General features: G+C 35.3%; 1 pseudogene; it reads left to right on the forward strand.

Annotated features, from left to right (window-relative positions):
• Window positions 1–6,768: 6,768 nt before the first annotated feature.
• On the forward strand, window positions 6,769–7,857 carry LOC119540266 (annotated as a pseudogene).
• The last annotated feature ends 202 nt before the right edge of the window (window positions 7,858–8,059 follow it).

Below are 8,059 nucleotides of genomic sequence, written 5' to 3' on the forward strand. Positions count from 1 at the left end.
TGTTTAAAAAGCCAAAACTATACTAAAATGTTGTCAGGTATGTGACCAATGTAGAAATAAAATGTTTGCATGTGTGTATCAAATAATCAATTCCATTTCTAAGACTTACCCAAAAGGAATGAAACCTTATGTCCACAAGAAGCCTTGTACACAAATGCTCAAAATAGTTTTTTTTTCATAATATACAAAATGGAGCTGGATACAGCATAGACATCATGAATGATTCCATTAAAATTAAGTTCTGGAGCCAGCAAAAACAATAAATCATTAATTTATTATAGCTATCCACATGAGTTAATCTCAAAAACATAATGTTTGGTGAAACATAAGATTCTAAAAACATAAGGCACTGTATCATTTATATAAATTTCACAAAGAAGCAAAACCAAAAAATATATATTTATATTAGAGATATTTGCACGTTTAAGCATACACAAATGCGTGCCTTTAAAAAGCTATAAATAAAGAGCAAGAAAATGAGGGGAATAAACAAAATCTACAGTGTGGGCTTAAGTGCATGAGATTACCTGTTCTAGTTCTCAGGAAGAACACCTGTGAGGGCATGAAGGGACAGAAGTAGGCAGGTAGAGATATTGGACTGCCCTGCATTTATACCAGGGCCCTCATATGAACTCTGGGTAACTCTAAAGCTGGGATACCCATTCAGAAGTGAGGCAAGGGTCCCAGGTCTCTGTACCCCAAATCAATTTGTCATTTCCCTGGGGATTGCTGGGGAGTGACTCAGCAGTGGGCAGCCGGCTGTGGAAATAAGTACCTGTTCCCTGAAGGGGAATCTGGGCTGGGCATCACAATATCCCCCCCAGTAGTGGTCTTTTTTTCTTTCCTTTTTTATTTTTAATATGTTTCAGGAACATTTCTTATATAATTTTAATTTATTGTTTCTGTATACATCATCTGTATTTATATCTCCTTGTATATATCATTATTTACTAATTAAAATTTTTTAGCAATTCCAAGCATTATCATATGTGTCAAAAAAAATTGGTGTTCAAAAAATAACTGCATATTCTCCCCTACAGTGTGTACAGGGCACAAATTATGACCTGCAGAAATTGATAAGAAGACATATGTAATATGTAAATAATTTCCATAATTTATAAATGCAAATACATATTCTGAAAATTAGGTATCTGCAATAGGAAACATTATAAGGATTTGCATATAGTTTTACCATTTTTTAGTTTTTGTAAATATAGTATTAAGTATACAATGCTTAAATGTATTTTAAAAACACAATCATGAATGAGATCTTTCATTCGATACTGAATGTATGTTGTGTGTTACTTACAATTTCATAGATAATTTTATAAGAATCCTCACACCATGGTTCACAGCAACTTTTGAAGCTCCCTTTGTTTTGCAGGTATCCTTAAAGACTTAGAGGATAGCAAAAATAATGTCTTTTAATGATTGATGTTTTGAAATTTTTAAGGTTTGGAATGAGATTTAGTGAGAAAGATACTTGGTTTAATTAAGGAATAGGTGCCACATCTAAATGAACTGGGAATGAAGTATTGACTACCTGTATATTCTTGATAAGCCTTTTTTCATCTGTCAAATGAAGGGAGATTCATGCTTTATACTTTAATAATGGATTTTCTCCCTGCTAACAATTTCAAAGCTTGAAGATACAGATTGCTACATATTCCCATTTCCGCAATATCCTATTTTCCTAAGTCAGTTTACTACTGCATTGAAGAATATGAAGACACTCACACACATATTATTTACAATTTTTGCTTAAAGTTATGTAGTATGATTAAAGAACAAACTAGATTAGTTTGGCCATTTCCCTTTATAAAGTTACTATGAGGTTTCAGGGAAATGGTTGCCTTTAAAATATGCATTTTAATATTTATATGGTAGTTAGTTGGATACAATATACCAAATGAAAATCTAATAAAATGATTTTAGAGGAATATGATGCCAAATCACTAGATAAGGCTTTATTTGTATTATAATTTTAATTATTTTTAAATAGACAATATAGTCACAAGGATAAAACATTTTGTTTATAAAGGCCTGTACAGTAAAAACTCATTCCACTATTCTGTATTTCAATAGACAACCAATGTTTCTTTTCTTTCCTTCTGGAGACATCTGTACATATTTGTATTTGGTATATATCTAGATCTGTATCAATATACACATATATGAAGACATAATCTTTTCTCCCATTTTACATTGACAAATGAAAGCAAATGATTCCAAGAAATGATCGGTACTCAAATAGTTATGGGAAGTGGGTAAAGAAATAGAAATGAAAGCAACTAAACCTTAGAAAGAAGACTTCTCAATGCCATGAGGCATGTTTTAGTTTTATTAAAAATGGTATCAAAATAAGATATACCCAAGAGCCTGTGATCCAGAAAACAAGCTCCTTCTGCACACCCTTCACCTTTAAGGCCATTCTCTCAGAACAATTACCTTCAAATATTTCCAGTTTTATTACTTCTGATGTTTAAACTCTAGAAGTTATGTATTGTTTATGAACAATATTTATTGACTCTGTAATATTAAAAATGAGAAATTTTTAAGAAAATGTAAACTATCCTGGCCCCCTCCCTATTTCCTTTTCCCAAGATTGATGAGTCCATTATTATTTCATTTTGTCTCTTGTAGAGAAAATCATGCTTAAAAAAACCCTCACAAAAATAAATAAGAATTTTCCAGATACAGAAGGTGCTCAGGCTAATGAGGTATTTGAAGGAGAGGTAATTTCCCCAAACAAGCAAAATAAATATAAAATGAGAGTTTAGAGAGTGAGAGTAAATCAGTGTGCCAGGAAAATATATATTTCAATAGAAGAGGGTAGAAAAACAGGCTGGATCTTGAGCATAAGAGACCTTTTATCTTACAGGGTTGGGACTGCAGACAACAGAAAGAAATGGAAGTTCCACCAAAAAATCTTTATTTTAGGAGAAATGGAGGCATAAATTGTTCTTTAGGGACCACTATTCTAAACTGTGATAGATATTTTACACTGTTTGGACACCTAACATAGACATATAGCAAGATGTATATTGGATCAAATAAATGAAGGAAGTAGGTGTAATAGTGGTGATTGGTATTATTCCTTTCTCTGGAGTTGGAGGGAGAGTCCATTTTAGTCCATACGTTTTAATGTTCAACACTTTCCCTTCTAACCACCACCACTTTCTAGGTGTCCTGGGATCCACTGTCTATTCTGAAGGCTCGTATGTGTCCTGGATTACTGAAAGCAAAATGTCTAAATGCAGTAAATCAGGAGAGCACTAGTATCAAGGCACAAGTACTTGGAGAGTCACCTTGGAGTCTGCAGACAGCTGTTTATGGGAGGTCCTTAATGATGACAGGAAAGACAAATAACTCAACTCCGCCATAAAAAGAATTTTTAGTCATCAATGTAATGGACACACATAACTTTACTGCCATTATGGGTAATTTGTTAGGATTTAACTTACTGATGCTTCTATATTGATATGTGAGCTTGGGCTTGCATTTTTCCTTTTTTATTTTTGCATGTCTTTCAGGCATGTATCTCTTTATTTTAGACTTACTTTATTGTCTCAACTACATATATATGTATGTATGTATGTATATATAGTTATAGATATAGATAGATAGATCTGTAAGCTCCAGGGAATACTCACCATCTCAATATACATTGGTGGGTTTGCTCTCCTGGCCTGAGGTATCTTTGCTCCAGACCTCAGTTTCTGTGGTTCTGCATTTGAGGCCAATTCTCCTCCAGACCTCAGTTTCTGTGGTTCTGCATTTGAAGCCAATTTTCCTTCAATCTGTCACTTTTCTGTCCCTTTTAGTCCAGTCTGGCAATGGTTCCATTTCTACAAGTCTCACAAAAACTTGTCAATTTTGCATGTAGGGATCCTAGCTGTCAGACAACAGGACTTTTCCACAATTCCTTTCTGGATAACAAATCTTTTCTGACTCACACTGAAATGACTGACTGGTTCCATATTCAGTTAAATCCTCACATGGAGCCCTATCTTCTGGGGACTCACTTTCCAGAAGCTCAGAATTTTGCAAACCATCAGTTTTTAGTTTCTTGTTACCCAAGAATTCTATAAGCTGCAAGGAGAACCAGACAGCACATTCCACATTTAGGTTGGAAATCTCCTCAGCTATATATCCAAGCTCACTACTTTCATATTCTGCCTTCCACCTGATACCAGGACTCAATTTTGCCAAGTTCTCTGTCTCTTTAAAACAAGGATAACTTTTCCTCCAGTTGGCAATGATACATTCATCATTTCTGTCTAAAGCCTCATCAGATATACCTTTAGCATGCATATTTCTACCAACAGTCTCTCCAAAGCAATCTGAGCTTTTTCCATCAAGCACCTCACAATTCTTCCAGAATCTTCCCCTTATCCATTTATAAATCCATTCCAGCCTGTTTGGTATTTGCAATCTCAGCACCCCACTTTTCAGTAACAAAATCTGTTTTTGTTTGCTAAAGCTAATGAAATGCAATATACCTTAAATGAGTTGGCTTTTACAATGGGGATGTATTAACTTACAAGCTTACAGTTCTTAAGCCATGAAAACATCCAAGTTGAGGCATCAACAGGATGATATCTGGTCTTTGAAGACCAGCTGCCAACTTTCAGGAGACTTCTGTCACATGGGAAGGCACATGGTGCATCTGCTTCTGTATCCCAGGTTTTGTTGCTTCCTGCTTCTGGCTTCTGTGGCTTCCTCTCTAAACTTCTGTGTGTTTCTCTTTTTTAGCTTCTATCTCTCTTAGCTTCTATGTGTCCTTCTCTCACAGCTTCTCTGGAGATTATTTCTGTCTTTTATCCTTTTATAAAGGACTCCAGTAAGAGGAGATATATATATATATATATATATATATATATATATATATATATATATATATCTTCCTTTTTTTATTAAGAATGCAGAGCAGGTTATTCATTCATTGTCATATTATTATGAACAAAGTCAATCTTGACAGAAGTGCATCTTCTTCCAAACTCAGTTTTCAGAAATTACCATACCTAATAACTTATGTAGGTTTTCATGAATATTTGATATTTACATAGACACATGCATGGATCCTTATAATATAATTAATCAGTCTTCTATTGCTAGACTTTTAATATCTTTCTGTTATTTTCCTACTATAATCAAATTAACAATAAACACCTATTAAAACTATATGTACTTTGCAGCTATATTCTTAGGATAAATATTTAGGAGCAGAAATGATGAGTCAAGTTTTAGGAGTCAAGAAATGATGATATATATGCATTTTATTTTTTGCAGAAATTTTCAAAATGTTCTCTAAAATGTGTGCATCAATTTACACCCAAAACTTTATGTACTCATTTCTTATAAGCAATTATTTTCCTCTTTGCTCCTCTGATTTTTCTTCAAAGGTAATATAATTTTCATGTATTTATTGTTTGGGGGTTTCTTTTTATATTATTCCCCTATCATATTATCTGTCTATATTAGGAGTTATTTTTATATTAGAGTAATTTTAATTAAAGTCTTTACCCTTTTGTGCAATATATTTATTAAAAATAATTTCCAATTTTGTTTCATGGTATTTATATCATGCAGATTTTTTAAAACTTGTTGTTTTCTTATCAGACTTTTCTTTTAAAGATTCTGTTTCATGTCATTTTTAAATACTTTTCAAGTTATTTTATTTTAATCATCTGGGTTCCCTCACCATAGTACCTCATTGTTTTCATTTGTTTTATAGTCGAATTTTGATGCCATCAGGTTTTTAATATATTTTTTCTTATGTTTCCTTCTGTGACTATTTTCAAATTTATGTTCTCTAATTCTATTGCAGTATTCTTCTAAATGGAAGATGTTATTTATACTATTTTATTTGATTTTTTTTCACTTGTCCTTTAGGGATTAAAAGTTCATCAGGACTGGTTTTTGTGAAACTTTTTTGGTTCCTAAAAAGAAAAGTTTTTGTGAAACTTTTTTGGTTCCTAAAACGAAAATCTCTTTGTCCTTGGCTTCTCATCAACCTCAATTTTCCTTTGTGGGTCTACCCTTTCTTAATTATATACATTATGACTGACAATAAAGTAGGCCTGCTGTCTCTCATCCTGAGTTGATTCATATTCTTCCAGTGACTTTTTCTTTCTTTTTTTATTGCTTAAGTTAGTGAATTTTGGTTACTTGCATTCAAAAGACCATAACTGATAGAGTTCTTCTTACTTTCATTAATTTCTGTTAAATTACTCTTATCTAACCTTAAGCAGGAAGTGTGGTTGACAATTTAAAAGCTGAGAGCATCTCTTCGGTCCATTGCCTTAACGTATCTGTATTAATGTCTGTAACTGATTCAAGAGGATTCTTTTTTGTTTTGTCTACATACGATTACCAGAGCCTACAATTTTTTTTATAATTCAATTCAGTTTTATTGAGATATAGTTACATACCATATAGTCATCCATGGTGTACAATCACCTGTTCATAGTGCCACTATATAGTTGTACATTCATCGCCCCAATCTATTTTTGAATATTTTCCTTACACCAGAAAGAATAAGAATAAGAATACAAAATAAAAGTGAAAAAGAACACCCAAATCATCTCCCCCATCTCACCCTATTTTTCATTTAGTTTTTGTCCCCATTTTTCTGCTCATCCATCCATACACTGGATAAAGGAAGTGTGATCCACAGGGTTTTCACAATCACACTGTCACCCTTTGTAGGCTACATAGTTGTATAATCAGCTTCAAGGGTCAAGGCTGACCAAGCAAGAACCAGCATCCAGGAACAGAGCACTCTGCTCCTCCCTCAGAATGAATGGAGATGAGAAATCTGATGTTCATGCCCAATAAAAGCAGAATTTCATCCAACACTTTTCCCAGATTGTCAAGGTGCTGACCGAGGATGAGATGGGTCACCCAGAGACAGGAGATGCTATTGCCCGGCTCAAGGAGATCCTAGACTACGATGTCATTGGAGGCAAATACAATCAGGGTTTGACAATGCTGTCAGTGTTCTAGGAGCTACAGGAGCCAAAGAAGCAGGATGCTGATAGCCTCCAGTGGGCCTTGACTGTGGGCTGGTGTGTGGAACTGCTCCAAGCTTTTTCCTGGTGTCAAATGACATTATGTATTCATCCCTCACCTGATGGGGACAGCTCTTGCATCAGAAGCCGGGCATAGGTTTGCATGTTGTTAATGATGCCATGCTGCTGGAAGTATGTATCTACTGCCTGCTGAAGCTCTGCTGCCAGGAGTAGCCTTATTATTTGAACCTGATCACACTGTTCCTGCAGATTTCCTATCAGACTGAGATTGAGCAGATGCTGAACCTCATCACAGCTCCCCAGGGAATGTGGATCTTGGCAGATTCACTGAAAAGAGGTACAAATCCATTGTCAAGTATGAGGCAGCTTTCTACTCCTTCAGCCTTCCTGTAGCTGCTGCCTTGTATATGGTGGGCATTGATGGGGGGAAGGAGCATGCCAATGCCAAGAAGATGCTGCTAGAGATGGGAGAGTTCTTTCAGATTCAGGACAATTACCTTGACTTTTTGGGGGATCCCAATGTGACTGGAAAGATTGACACTGACATTCAAGACAACAAGTGCAGCTGGCTGGTGGCTCAGTGTCTGCAACAGACTTCTCTGGAACAGCAAAAATCCTACAAGAGAATTATGGGCAGAAGGAGGCTGAAAAGGTGGCCCAGGTGAAGGTGCTGTATGAGGAGATGGAGCTGCCAGCTGCCTTTACACAGTATGAGGAAGACAGTTACAGCCGCCTTCTGGGTTCCATCTAGCAGTACTCTGAGCCCCTGCCTCTGGCTATCTTCTTGGGGCTGGCACACAAGATCTACAAGCAGAAAAAGTGACCCAAGATACTGCAAGGGCTGGGAGGGGAGGCTCTTAATAAATTAGTCTAAACTTCTAAAAAAAAAAAGTCAAGGCTACTGGGTTGGATTTTGATAGTTTCACATATTTGCTTCTAGCTATTCCAATACAGGAAAACCTAAAAAGGGTTATCTATATAGTACATAAGAATGTCCACAAGAGTAACCTCTCAACTCCATTTGA

This window comes from Choloepus didactylus, chromosome 7 (genome assembly GCF_015220235.1).
Source record: "Choloepus didactylus isolate mChoDid1 chromosome 7, mChoDid1.pri, whole genome shotgun sequence".
NCBI classification, from domain to species: Eukaryota; Metazoa; Chordata; class Mammalia; order Pilosa; family Megalonychidae; genus Choloepus; species Choloepus didactylus.